The sequence below is a fragment of the Anolis carolinensis genome, chromosome 3 (genome assembly GCF_035594765.1).
Source record: "Anolis carolinensis isolate JA03-04 chromosome 3, rAnoCar3.1.pri, whole genome shotgun sequence".
In the NCBI taxonomy this organism is placed as follows: domain Eukaryota; kingdom Metazoa; phylum Chordata; class Lepidosauria; order Squamata; family Dactyloidae; genus Anolis; species Anolis carolinensis.
Genome location: NC_085843.1, coordinates 66505939 through 66521394, shown reverse-complemented (window position 1 = coordinate 66521394; position 15456 = coordinate 66505939). Strand labels below are relative to the sequence as shown.

Sequence of the window (15456 nt, the reverse complement as noted above, 5' to 3'; positions counted from 1 at the left end):
CAATAAAAGTAGCAAATACTTCAACAGCATTTACTGATAGGTTTCAATTCGAATTTTAAATCAAATCATCATTCTGCCAAACAATTGTCAGCATAGTTACACAAGCTTTTACAATGCAACACAACTGGAACAATATGACATAGACATGATGGCCAAATACAGTGGTATTCTGGATTAGTATATCTGTTTCTTAAATATCATCAAAATTCATTCTTTGTAATGTAACTGGGGCCAGTTTATTTCAAATGAATATTCATTTTAGCTTGGACTCCAAGCTGTCTTATGTCAAAGAAAAGGTTGTGAACATAAATATGGATATGAATGAAAAAGAGGAAACAAAAATAAGATACTGTATTTCATTCACAATAGGGATCTTATTAAAAGCTGCATAAGGTTACTTGTTGTTAGACAAAAATGCATCTTCCTAGCTCTCATTATTATCTGCCTTTTACAACCTTTAACCTTTTACAACCTGGGTCCTTCCAGCTATCTTGGGCTACAACTCCCATTTTTTGGGAGTCATGAAGATTATAATACAACACATCTAGAAGAAAATAAGTTGTGAAAAGTGGACTGAAGACATCTTCCTCACCAGATAATCCCAACAGATGAATGAGGATGTGACACCATATATGTGAGTCAATCTGGCATGGAGTTTTCTATGCTATAGTGGCAAACATTGTGAGTGATTAAATTGTCCTTTCTCAGTATCACTGGTTGCACATATTACTGGAGTGTTGTGGTAAGAAGCTTTGGGAAGGTGATTCCAATATAAATCAGCACATCAGCACAATCAAGCCACAGACAGACACTTTGAAATATTATGGCTTTAAATTGGAGAAAAGGAGAGTTGGTTAGAAGTTGAAATTAATGTGTCTTGGAGGTTTCATTTTAGCTGGCTTGTGTCTAACATTAATTAATATTCATAGTGACAGTATTTGACTTGCATGTAACATTGTACTAAGCAGTTTTATTTGAACCGATTGTTTTATAACAGCCAATAGAAAATAACTGGAATTACATGTTCTATTATTATGTACACATGTTAATGGTATTGGGATATCAATAAAAAGCATTTGACAAAATTCGGGAAGAGTGGAAACATATATTGTGTGTTGTATTGTTGTAGACTTTCATGGCAGGAATCACTTGAATGTGATGTTCTAGCAGCATTTTCTCCTGACATTTCGCGATTTTAGCAAACAGAGGAAATGTTGCTGTTATCACCATCAGAATCATAGTAGAAAACATCATTGCTAATGTTGAATCAGTGATTTATTATCTCCCTGAGGAAGAAGCAAAGTAAGAGGAGAAACAGCAAAGATTCTGAGAAAGGCAAAACTTCCCCCAATAATGTTACAAGAAAAGAAAAAAAAAGCTATCAAACACCTCAATTCTGATTCAGAAATCATTGTTCTCCCTGAAAACAAGGATAATGCCATGGTAATCATGAAAACAGATTCCATAACATACAAAAAACTAAAACAGAACCCAATCAATAAAATCACCAGAGAAACGAACACTCTGATCAAGTACTTCTCAATTAATCCTAACATACAGCAACCAATATGCAAATCTGAAGCTCTCCCTCCCAGACTTTATAGACTCCCAAAAATCCACAAGAACTCCATTCCACTCAGACCCATTGTGAGTATCATCAGATCCCTTACATATGGTTTTGCAACATTCCTGGCTGCACAACTACAAACCCATATTGGACTTATACACACTACATTAAGGACTCAGTCCACTTCATTGAGAAAATCAGCAATCTTAAACTCAACCCCAATGACAAACTGATCAGCTTTGATGTAGTTTTCCTATTCACTAAGATCTTCATAGCAGACACCATGGCACTCATTAATAAGAATTTCCCAAAGAACATCACAACCCTGTTACAACATCATCTCACTATAATCTACTTCTAGTGGGACAATGCATTCTATGAACAGAAAGATGAGGTGGCTATGGGAAGCCCTCTTAACATGGTAATAGCAAAATTTTACATGGGACACTTTGAGAAACAAGCCCTGGAAACAGCAGCAAAAAAGTCCACTATATGGTTCCATTATGTGGATGATATGGTCACCATTTGGAGCCATGGAGAAGAAGAACTAAACATATTTTTGGATATATCAACAATATCCACCCTAACATCCAATTTGCTATGGAATAAGAAAATGGAGCTGATATACAATTTCTGGATGTCCTAGTCACCCACAAACCAAACCAACAATTGGGCCACACAGAAAAACCATGCACACTGATAGATATCTACATAAAAACTCCAGTCATCACCCACGACAAAAAAGGAGCACAATCAAATCTCTGGTGGATCGTTCAAACAGAATCTGTGGACCCTACCTCCTTCAAGGTGAACTGAGCCACCTAAACTGGGATCTACAGGCTAATGGTTATTATTCTGCAAACATCAGAAAAGCTGCAAGACCTAGAACAAGCCACAGGAATAAAAATAAAGAGCCATCTAGAGAGAAGGTGTTTTTACCATACATCAAGGGAACCACTGTCCGCATGGTGAAGCTGATGAAGAAACATAACCTACAAACTATCGACAGACCTACCAAGAAAATTCAACAAATGCTATGGTTAGCAAAGGATAATAGGGATCCTCTAACCACTGCAGGAGTTTATTGTATACTTTGTAGCTGTGGACAAGTCTACATAGGGACCACCAAATGCAGTGCCCACACACAAAACAAAGAACATGAAAGGCACTGCAGACTACTTCAGCCAAAAAAAATCAGCCATACAGAACACATGATAAACTAAGCTGGGCACAGAATATTATTCGAGAACACAGAAATTCTGGACCATTCGGACAACCAATGCCCATCTGTATTTTATAAGGGTTTTTATGAATGTCTGATGTAATTTAATAACTTTTTAATTGATTCACAAGTTTATATATGTGTTTTATTGTAAGCTGCCCTGAGTCCCCTATTGGGTGAGAAGGGGGGGGGTATAAATGTTTAATAAATAAATAAATAAACCACTTTGTCAGACTACACAGAGAAGCCATTAAAATCTATAAGCACATGGACAATTTCAACAGAAAGGGAAAAACCATGGAAATGAACAAAATTTGGCTACCAGTATTGACATACAGTAGAATCAAGACAGTGAATAAGGAACACCACCCAGACATAGGAAGTTTCCAGTAAGCAATCAAGAATTTACCCAGACAAAGGATGCCTCCAGGCAACAACCAATTCAAAGGGAACAAAGGCCAGGCTACTACCAAGCTTTCTAATTGCACCCTTCACACTAGTTTAACAGACAATGGTTCTTTCCTCCTATTTTGGACATTCCACAGGTATATATACTCTACTTGCTTGTCTACCATCAGATCCTCTGAAGATGCCAGCCACAGATGCAAATTATCAGAAAAAATGCTGCTTGAACATGGCCATACAGCCCGGAAACCACACAACACTCCTATAGTTACCTCAAGTTGCTTGTCAACTAATGGTGATATTATGACATTAATAGGATTTTTGGAGACAATACTCAGAACTGGTTTTGCCAATTTCCTCCTCTGAAACCAACAGCACTTGGTATTGATTGGCAGTCTCATATCCAAGTACCAACCAAGTTTAACCCTGCTGAGCTTCCAAGATCAGACGGCATCTGGTGTCTTTAGGGCATTTGGGTCCATATATTTTCTAGGGCAGTGGTTCTCAACCTCCCTAATGCCGCAACCCCTTAATACAGTTCCTTATGTTGTGGTGACCTCCAACTTTAAAATTATTTTTGTTGCTACTTCATAACTGTAATTTTGTTACTGTTATGAATCATAATGTAAATATTTGATTTGCAGGATGTATTTTCATTCACTGGACCAAATTTGGCACAAATACCCCATATACCCAAATTTGAATACTGGCAGGGTTGGAGGGATTTATTTTATCATTTGGGAGTTGTAGTTGCTGGGATTTATAGTTAACCTACAATCAAAGAGCATTCTGAACTCCACGAATGATGGAACTGAACCAATCTTGGCACACAGAACTCCCATGACCAACAGAAAATACTGGAAAGGTTTGGTGGGCATTGACCTTGACTTTTGGAGTTGTAGTTCACCTACACCAAGTGAGCACTGTGGACTCAAACAATGATGGATCTGGACCAGACTTGGCACAAATACTCAATATGCCCAAATCTGAACACTGGTGGAGTTTGGAGATAACAGACCTTACCATTTGGGATCTGTAGTTGCTGGGATTTATAGTTCATTTGCAAAGAGGTTCCTAAGAAATATGTGTTTTCTGATAGTTTTTGGCAACCCCTCTGACACTCCTTTTGCGACCCCCCAGGGGCCCTGACCCCCAGGTTGAGAAACGCTGTTCTAGGGTGAAACAAATATGGGGTGTGAATAAATAGATGCAAGCCTTCTTTAATAATTCAGAGTTAAAACATATGATTACAGTGATAAAGAAAAATCTCATTGAACATGGAAAACAAAAGAACAATTGTCATTTTCCTTTCATGGGGGGGGGGAGGTGGCTGACATTTGTCAGAAAATTGCTAAATAACATTTCAAAATGACAGTTAATTAGCAAACCATGTAAAGGCATGGGAATGAAGAGAAATTCATGGAAGGGTTAAGACGCATATGTAAAGCAATGGTTTCTCTTTCAAAATTTAAAATGTACAAATAAGCTTGTGTCAGAGACTAGGTGATCTTTCATTTCCACCGCACTGAGCACAGCTCACAACAGCAGAAGACCGCCACTAATGTATGCGTCTGGCTCTATCTGGTCTACCAACGAGGAATTCATTGAATAGTTAATATCTCTCCTTTTTTACATGCGTCACACATTTTCTCTCTTGCCTTCTCTCTTCCCCTCTCTCTCTTAGTGTTACTAGAGGTTACCTTTACAAGACTTGCTAATAGTGGCATGAGCCGATTGCATTACCTTCTACCATAGATATGGGCATGCACATACTCAGTTAGCTAAACATGTTTACTTGTCAGCAGAGCCGGCCCTAGGTATTTTTTTAAGTGTAGGCGAACAGAATTTTTGCGCTCCCCCCCCCAACCAATCACTGAAAAATAAACGTGTTGGATAAGCGAAAATGTTGGATAATACGGAGGGATTAAGGAAAAGCCTATTAAACATCAAATTACATTAAGATTTTACAAATTAAGCACCAAAGCATCGTGTTTTACAACAAATTAACAGAAAAAGCAGTTCAATACATGGTAATGTTATGTAGGAATTACTATATTTGCGAATTTAGCACCAAACATTGAACAGGGATATAGGGCAATGTGGACTTAGATAACCCAGATAACCCAGAGGGTATTTTTAAAAAACCCTCTAAAATGAGGACAATAAATAAAGAACAACACTCTGAAAACAGGAGAAACCCAGATAGTAAACTATCAGGGACAGCTAACACCTCCCAAAAAAAGATTCTCCCAGGCAAGAAGAAAGCAGGCCTTGATGCCACAGGGCCATTAAATGCTAATCAAGGTGATTAATTAGAGTTCTTTCTCCCACCCTGGACCTTCTACAGATATATAAACCCCACTTACCTCACAATCTCTGAAGGCCCCAAAGACGGGCCCAGCGCGGGTACCAGGAGGCCAAGCTCGGGCACCGGGAGGCACAACACGAGCACTGGGAGGCCCAGTGCAGGCACTGGGAGGCCCAGTGCAGGCACTCCGGCAAGCGCTGGGTCACCCGGTGAGTGCTGGGCTGCCCAGTGCTTGCTGGAGCACTGGGCGGAAGGGGAAGGCCTCACTAGGAAGGCGTTTGGCGGTTTCTCTGCTCTGCAAAGCCCCAAACGCCTTCCTGGCAAGAAGGAAGGCACTCGGGGCTTTGCGTAACAGAGAAATGCCGCTTCTCTGCTCCCCAAAGCGGCGACCTCGGCTCCTTCCTTGCAGAGGGAGGCGCAGCGGCAGAGGCAGGCCACAGGAGACAGGAGTTGCCTTGATGGCGCCCCCAACAAGATGGCGCTACAGGCAACTGCCTAGTTGGCCTGGTGGTTGAACCGCCTCTGCTTGTCAGTCATCAAATTCTGTGATCAGCAAATCAAGATATCTCTCTTTTTTCTTTTGCAGTTTTCAATAATAAAAAGGTTATATGTTGTATTCAGAGAGGTAAGGACAAAGCACAATGTGTTTTAATATGTGTTCCTCATGTGTTCTTAATGGCTTGATTTTTCCATTAGTTTGATGGAACAGAGTAATATACATATGCTACTTACATAACAGGCCGCTCTGAGTCCCCTTCAGGGTGACAAGGGTGGGGTATAAATGAAGTAAATAAACAGGAACACATGGGAAAAAGTTCAGTATTTTCACCTGTTAAGAACATCACAGATCAAGTGAAGATATCCAATGAATCTAGTAGAAAATTCCTTATGGGTGTTTATCTTCTTAATGACCATGGGCACCATGAATGGCTTGCAGACTGAAGAATAGAAATCATCCCTCCCCCACCTCTGCCAGTCCGTCCGCCATACTGATGTATACCGAAATACATTCTTATCAACTATACCTCCACCTCTACTAAATCTCCTAACCAGAAGCAACCAGACTGTACTCCTACTCAACAGCCAAGAAAGATAGCTAAAAATGGGAAAGCTTCTACCATTCCTGGCGTGGACAGTAATATCATTGGACAGTCAGTTAAAGTCAGTTGTCAGTTTGCTTTGCCAGGAGATGAGAGTCACCATACTGGCTTTTTCTGTCTGTGTTTAGTAGAAGCAGCAAAAAAACAAGCAACTACTATGAAAGAAAGCAAGAAAGGCAAAAAGCTAGAATAATCAATTCCTTCTTTTTTCCCCTTCCAGCACACAATAAAGGTAAAATGCTTCCAGGTCATAGCTCTCATCAGGAGCAGGTTGCTGTAATTTTTTTTCGAAGAATACTCCCCAGTTCTGTAATGGTAGCCATACCATCCACATAGGAGCTCCACTATGTATTCCATCATAAATTAATAACACACAAATTGTTCATAAGGGAAAAATTCTATTTATTCCCACATGTTTATATTATAAAATCAAAGCACAGAGCGGACAACTAGTTTTTCTGTAGGAAATCTACCACTAGGACATGAGGACAACTACACCTTCTTGTCTTGTGTTGCCCAAACAACTGACAACTGACAAGTCTGTACTATAGGGGGTGATATATAGCCATCCTGTGTAGCAGCCACTTTTGGCCCTAAACCTCATGGCTTTATCTAAAGGCCCCAAAACATAGGATTTCAGGGGGTGGTGACTACATGATACTAGCAGTAAATCTGTTCTAATTTGCTGCAACAGACTAAAAACACGGGGTTAAAAGGTTCACTTTTATCCTGATTCCTGCTGGAAAATTTGCATATTTGCATTGCTGTATATCCCCGCATTTGAGAAAAACATGTGATTTTCTTTCCTTCCCCGAGAAGACTGCTCCAGCATTAACAATATAACAAGAATATGTTGTTGCTCCTTGACCATCATCATCATCATCCCTCCTTCAAATCTTCCAATTCTGGCCACCAGTACATCTTATAGCAGTGAATTCCACTGTTTATCCAAACATTCTCTCTCCCCTCTAACATTCAGTTCAGGTTCAGTAGATTAACTAATCTTCTAGCATTATCAAAGAGGAAGAATAACCTAACTGAGATGCTAGATTTAAATGGTATCTCCTACTTGGCATCCTCACTTAGGCCGGGCTGTGGCGCAGGCTGGTTAGCAGCTAGCTGCAACAAATCCCTCTGACCAAGAGGTCATGGGTTCGAGGCCAGCCCATGCCTGCATCTGTCTCTGTCTCTGTTCTATGTTATGGCATTGAATGTTTGCCTTATATGTGCAATGTGATTCACCCTGAGTCCCTTTCGGGGTGAGAAGGGTGGAATATAAATACTATAAATAAATAAATAAACAAACCAGGTAGCAGCTGCTTTGAACAACAGGAATCTGTTTTTCTATTGAAGAAGCAACAGAAGAGGTTGTCACCTCTACCATCACTGTGGTGCAACATCCAGATGCAAAATCCCTGTCACAATTCTGCTCACACTGGAAGAGAGTGAAAACATTCACCTGCTGTGTCCCAATTGAATATGAATAAATTATGAATGCATAACTCTATGTTATGCATTCATAACTGTGATCATGAATTCCAGACATTCTACTTAGCTATTTTCACCACAGGGAAAAAACCCTATATATTCCTTTATTCATTGTTTTACTCTTAATAGTATTAAACTTTGTAACCATTTATCATGGCAGAATTGGTCTAATCCCTTAATGATTTAGGTTTCTTCATTTTTTCCTAGTTTTATGAAACTCTGGACCCATTCACACTACATGGTTATGCCACTATGAGTCCACTTCAACTGCAATGATTTAATCCTATAGAATCCTGTAGTTTACAATCTGTTGAAGCAGGAGAGTGCTCCAGCTGAGAATTAATATCCCTCCCAAAACTGCAATTTTCAGGATTCCATAGTATGCTGTTAATATGAAATGATAGCACCATAATTGTGACATGTACCCTTTTCAGGATACAATAATGGAACCCCCGATGGCGTAGTGGACTAAAGCCTCATGACTTGAAGGTTGGGTTGCTGACCTGAAAGCTGCCAGGTTCGAATCCCACCTGGGGAGAGTGCGGATGAGCTCCCTCTATCAGCTACAGCTCCATGCACAGACATGAGAGAAGCCTCTCACAAGGATGGTAAAAACATCAAAACATCCGGGCGTTCCCTGGGCAACGTCCTTGCAGACGGCCAATTCTCTCACTCCAGAAGCGACTCAAGTTGCTCCTGACACGAAAAAAAGGATAGAATAATCAGTTTTCCAGATGCTGTATTGCCAGGATATGTATGTGGGTGGAATGATATTAGCAGTTTTATCTTTGAACTTATTCTAATTATGCTTAACATATTTTAAGAAAAATAAATGAATAACAACTGCACAGGAGTAAGAATTTTCATCTAGCTATCTACTAGGACTCCCAAGATCTCTTTATCAGTCACTGCCAGCTCTGTCCCCTCACTATATATTTGAAGCTAGGATTTGCTTATTGACTTGTCACAACATTCATTAAATTTCACTTGTTTATAAAGAATTTCCGTATTCCTCTAGTTTCATGAGAAGTTTCGAGTTCTTCTTCTGGAGTTGTTTTGCTGCTAAATCTCGGCCACCACACTGTTCACTCTTAAGAGCATGCCATTCATGAAGAAGATAAAAACTACAGTAGAGATAGCATCCTTTGAAAGAATCGGCCAATCTATTTCTATTCTCCACTTCCTGTTCTTGAGCCGCTTTTCTATAATTAGGCTTGCTTAGTAGTTCTGAGTTGAGGTCTTTTTCACACTGCTATTGGATGTCCACATAAAAAAGGTTTATTAGTTCAAGCTTAGTCATTTGTTGACTAGTATTTTGAAAAAGTTAGTGGAACTTGATTTATTTTTATAGAAGCTATATTTCTTTTATACCAGCAGTTGTACCTTTGTTTTCTTTACAATTTTGCTCTTAATAGTTGTCAAGGTCCTGAATCAATTTCACAGCCACATAAATTTAGCCACAAACAACCTACGGAACTGGCCACAGAAACCCATTTGAAACTCCAGGGAGCCACTCTGAGCAAAAGAGGTGTATGATATGACTGAGTGGCTGCGTCAGCATAAAGAGCCAATCCTCTTCTGTCACCAAGCCATGATGTGACAATAAGTTCAACATCAGTTTCAGGGGGCACCTATAACTGAGGCATCACAATTGTTTATACATAGATAAGAAGCAGTTACAGATAAGTGCAGGAATTCTTGGTCCTTGAATACTTTAAAAATGTTGAGGTAGGATTTCATGAAACAATGACCTTTCTTCACAGAGTGCTCATAGAAATGTGATATATATTTTAGATTAAAAGATTGAAAATATCTCTTTTGAGTCCTCCAGATGTTTCTGGATTACAATCGCTGTCTAGTCAAGTCAGAATAGCCAATGATAAGGAATTGGCAAAAGTAAGCATTTTCTGAATGCCATCCATTTACACAAATCTGTTAACAACAACTTGTGGTGTCTACAGTGAACTCTACAGAAAAAGCATCAGCCCTGACACAAGTATTGCCTTAGTACTATATTACTATGGGGGCATTGCATCATTACTCACAGTGATTCTGTGGAAAAGTCAACTACATTGGAATCATGTTTTATTGATATGGATATAGAAAAAGATAAAACATTACAGGTCCAGTCACAACATCTTTTTCTTCCTGAAGCAAAGGAAAACATAGCATTCAGGTTTCCTCTGTCACTTAATGCCAGCTAGCTATGGAAGGCACTTTATAGGTCATGTAGCATCTTTCTCATCCTATCTAATGGCAGGGTTACTTCTGTCAGTTTAAATGAAAAAAACATGACATGTAAAAAGCCATGCTGGCTCACACTAAAGGTATTTCACACAGGTCAAATAGGTTCCAAAATACCCCCATCTCAGATTCATGAAATCACAAATGAATGCTATATTTGACTATGGACCTCATCTCAAAGGCTGCCAGATTCACCATGCATCATGGTGATTCCAGCAGTACACACCAGGGGGTGTGGGGAACCCATTGCCCCACACCCTGCATCACCCAAGGTATCCAATCACCATCCCATGGGGGGAAGCGTCGACGACCCAGCTTCCCGCCATTGTTCTTGTTGAAACACAGGAAGCCTTCAGTGTTGCCGCCATGGTGGCATGCTCCACCTTACCTTTAAGCATGGAGCCCCACTGGAAGTATCTGTGTGTTGTGTAATGGGAACCGACAGGCTCTGTGCTTAAAAGGAAGGCAAAGTGGAGCATGCTGCTGATTCTACCCCTGTCTGATGAGGCTGTATGTGTGGGATGGAAGAAAATTACAGAATTGCATTGGATGACTCAGCCCAGCCCACCACCAGTTCTGAGGGGAATGTTTTTTGGAGAGTGGATAAGTGAAAGTGTGGATATCAAATCTGTATTTTGCACTTTAGTGAGCATTCTGCCTCAGGATCACAGATGTATAGATCTGCCTTAATTATTGAAAAAAACCTGAGCAACTTTTATGAACAAGGTAATTTCAAGTGTGGCTGTTGAACACTCTTATTAATGGAATGGGATGATAAGGTGTCATTACACTGCTTTCGTAACACATAAATACCAATTGTCTAGCTTTTTAATTGTCTACCTTCCATCACAGATCTATCTATAGTTCAGTAACAGAATATATACTTTATAAGCAAAAGGTCCAGTTCATTCTCTGACATTTTCAGCTCAAAGTATCAAGTACTGGGCAAAAGAGAGTCTCATTTAAGAGAACAGCTGGATATGTATCAAATAAGTAAATAAATGCAATGATACATTTCCACCATTTTAACTTTAGACTAGATGGACAAATATTCTGACCTGACATAAAGCAATCTTTTATAGTGCTTGCTAGCCAGCAACTGATGTGAGGTGTGCACTTTTAGGACACATTTGGGCATATTTGGCATATTTGAATAAAAGTGAAAAGTAATTTCACACATCGTTAAATGTATTATACTCAAAGGACCTGAAGCGGGATATACATATTTGATTCAAAAATACCTCTTCAAATCCCACCAAATCAAAGCATTAAATGAGAAGTTTAGGCAATTGGGGCTTTCAGAGAACATACTGAGGTGTTTTGAGTATAAAAAGATTGTGAAATTCTTAGCAGAGTGAATTAGTGACATAGACAAACAGACCTCAATGACTCGGGCGCGCTCCACATGCTCCCCATTGACTCTAGGCCTAACATTTAATTCTATGGGAGGTGCTAAATATCTAGAAAACTTAAATATACCAAAATTTCGCCTTGCTTTTAGCTGGGCCAGATTCAATGCACTCAAATCAGCCATACTAGAGGGCAGATACAAAGGCACTAAATACGAACATAGAGCATGCCCTTGCAGGGAGGGTAATGTCGAAACTGTAATACATGTACTTTTTATTTGTACAATTTACAAAGATGATAGATTAAGGTTAATATCCCCTCTACTCACTAAATGGCCAGGAAGAACCCTAAATTGGTACCGCAGTTATTTACTGTCTGATCTTGACAAAAGGATAATGGAACAGGTGGCTAAATTTCTCTTTTCAGCGGCAAAAAGCCATAAGTGCTTCATGAAAAATCTGTAAGTATTGAGAGTATAACAAAGAGTATCTAAGGGACGGTTTACTAATCTGTAATCAGCTTTTGTTTTAGATTATATAGTCAAATAACCAATAGAGATTGTACATACTTGTTATTAACCATAAGCCAAATGCAATGTCATAAATTACTCAAATGCTGTATTCCATCATTGTACTGTAACTTGATCCTAGCCAATGGTTTGTTGACCGAAATAAAGGCTACTGACTGACTGACTGATTAAATGTATGCTCCTAGATGCCTCCAAAAATTACAAAAAGAACAGTATGAAATATTTCTGGATTATTTCAAAGTATTTATATAAAATTATATGTATATATATGGAGTTTCACCAAATGATCAGAGATTTTGCAGAAAGAAAGTTGGATGGGCAAATGTATGTAGGTCTAATCTAACTGCAAGTGGGTCAATGGGGTTTGCAAACATGTAGATTACCATTCAGCAGTTGATTCAATTGGTCTTTTCTAGTCTAATTAAGCAGATCAATACGGACCTTAGATTGCTGTCTTTCCATTTATCTTAATGTATCTGGAAAGTTATCATTCATTCAAGGAGTCATTTACATTATGTTAGGTTTTAATCAATAAAATGATAGCCATTTTCCATAATATAATTGTTTTGCTTACAATACTATAGATCTAGATGCAGTTTTCTCTTATAATCAGTCCAATTATAGTTAGATCAAGAATGTAAATATGTGGTTAAGTAAAAATAAGATCAATTATTGTTTTATAAGATGCTATAGCTTTATATCCTATTTATTTGTAAGAGTTTAGAGCAATTTAAAAAACCCAACAAACCACTGAATCATTCTCTCGTATCTGAACAATGTATTGTTATAACACTGTTTATGCTGACATTATAACAATTCCACCTACACAAGTAGGGAAAAAGTCAAAATATAATCGAAAATGGAAAATTGTTTGAATACTTTGGATGTGCAAAGCCTTTGTTTCAGTCTGCAGAGTTTGAATTTTTTTGTCGGACTGGCAGTTGAAAAATACATGTGTACTGTATAGATTATAAAGATAAATGGTAAAGTAATATATATACTTTGGTTATTTTAAATAATTACTGTAAGTTTTATACAAATTGTAAATGTATGTATCCTTATATAACTTTCTATCATCAGGTTGCTGAACAGTTCACCATAGTTGTGACATGATTTAAAAGCCAAGTTATTTTAATATATGACAGCTCAGGTAAGGTAAATGATATATGAAGAAACAGAGCACAGCAGTATTGGGTGAAATGTTTGATTAACATAATTGCAAGAAAGCACAGTACATTTGACATTAGTTTTATGTTATAGTTCAGTGTGGAACTGCTGTAATATACTTGGGAGCAAATATATAGGAGCAAAATTACACAAAAGAGAAATGCTCATATGCATTTTAACTAAAACTCTAAAAGATAAATTAAAAAAAGAAGAAGAAAAAAGCTGTTTGCTAGGCCTCAGGATGGAAATTATATACAAACCAACAATAATTTTATTACCAAATATCTGTGTGCCTTTATTCTTCAAAAACAAATCAATGTCTTTCATGAGCAGAGAACATTAAGGCAGCAAACCTATACATATGTATAAGGAAGTAAATCCCATTGAACTCGATGTGACTTACTTTTGAATAGACATATATAGGATTGCACTGTAGGAGTACAATACAGGCATATGAATAAAGAAATCTGCACATCACATGCTACCATCTGTATTATGTACAATGCCTTTCCCAATAGGCCAAAACATCTGATTGTCATTTCATGTACCGCCCCCATAGACAAATATTTTTGGTTCTACTCATACTGCAGATAAGTTAATCAATAAAGTCCAAAGTTGCTGGTTCCCCTCCGCCTAGGTCCCAAGAGCCTGACTTGTGATTGTTACTAAAAACCTCACAAGTTAGGGTCTCAGGGACTAGGAAAAGTCTGATATGATCCAGTAGAATTCTTCTTCAATTAATCAGATTGGGTTTGGTTGTTGTTGTTTTTTTGATAAAATATCTCTTTCGTAGGTTTGGAAGTTATAAGATGAATAGGCAGCAGTAACACTGTCATAATAGGCTGTTTATTGCATGAGCAACATTACTAAGATTTGTTAAAAAGCCTCTTGTCTATCAGGTTTTCAAAGTTGTGCGAAAGAAAGAAAGAAAAAGAAAGAAAGAAGCTAAATGCAGATTAAAATCTGTTTCAAGCAGAATTTTATACAATTTTCTTCCAGTGTCTTAAAGGCAGGTCAAACAGTTCAGCATTACATCCCCAGTATCATTTTTTATAGTGGGCCCTGATACATTTTGCTTCTTAAAGCCATTCCATTGGGTACAATTTAAAGGGTATTTTCCTCCCCTCTCAGTCCCATATAAAATATTTTATCCGTAGATAAAAAAATGCTTCTGCCTTCTGAATGCAGATCTGCTTTTCACCTCATAATTTGCACAGGGATTTTTAGTAACTTGTAATTCTCTGTGCCAGGATATTTGAGTCACATTTGAACATTCACAAAAACATTCTTTGTAAAGTAAGGAAAAAAGACCCTGGTCTCCCTGCTCTCTCCTTCACTTTTGTTTTGCTTTTTTGGAAAGTCCAAGAATTTTTAATAACACCATGATGGTGTTGAAAAGATCCACATTCTCTCTCCTTCGGCATTTCATTTCATTTGTGAAATGGAAAAGAAAATGTCTACTTTAGGAACAGATCCATGGTGTTCGGCAGAAGAACCAAAGAACCAGAAGCCATACATGTCGTGGCCACTGAAGTAGTCTGCTGGACATAGCTCATTGCATGCTTTTCTTCCCGATGCACTGTCTTTAAAGGAGAAAAAAGTGGAGAGAGAAAAATAACAGTAATCAAAATAATTAGTTGTAAAACAAGTTGTCAAGTGATACAGAAGAAAAGAAAATATTTGCTAATTGATCCCCTCCCAGTTGGTTCTTTGAACTCCCAGTCCCCACCCCCTCCATTTCAATACTGGACCCAGTCCGATATATTGTACTGCTTTCAATATTTTGATTCGGGTAAAGCTCTCATGTCGCTTACAAATCTTTCCTTTGTCACTTGCTCTGCACTACAGTTCAAACTCTTATGCCTCAGGCAGGCAACAGTTAAAGAAAAGGCACTGTATCATTTCTAAATTTTTAATATATATATATATATATATATATATATATATATATATATATATCACATCACTTTCTATAAGCACCCTTGGATGGTTTTTCCAAAACCATTATCTTCCAAAATCACCAGGAAGGCAAGGAAAATAATCTAAGTCCCCCTCTCTATAAATAGGACATTAACA

The 15456-nt window shown here is 38.2% G+C and overlaps 1 long non-coding RNA gene and 1 other non-coding gene across 25 annotated transcripts in view; both read right to left on the bottom strand.

The window, feature by feature from the left end:
• Window positions 1-15456, bottom strand: part of LOC103278377 (uncharacterized) — a 526052-nt gene that overhangs the window by 143622 nt on the left and 366974 nt on the right. For 19 of the 24 annotated variants that reach the window (XR_506007.3, XR_010004183.1, XR_010004187.1 and 16 more), the window contains one exon: window positions 13650-14963. The exons of the other annotated variants lie outside the window; for them this stretch is intronic. This is a non-coding gene — a long non-coding RNA (uncharacterized LOC103278377). Of the gene's footprint in view, window positions 1-13649; window positions 14964-15456 lie in introns of those variants that run through there. 24 annotated transcript variants of the gene reach the window in all.
• mir125b-2 (microRNA mir-125b-2) lies at window positions 14001-14090 on the bottom strand. The gene has a single exon (NR_129837.1). It is a non-coding gene; the product is annotated as a microRNA mir-125b-2 (primary transcript).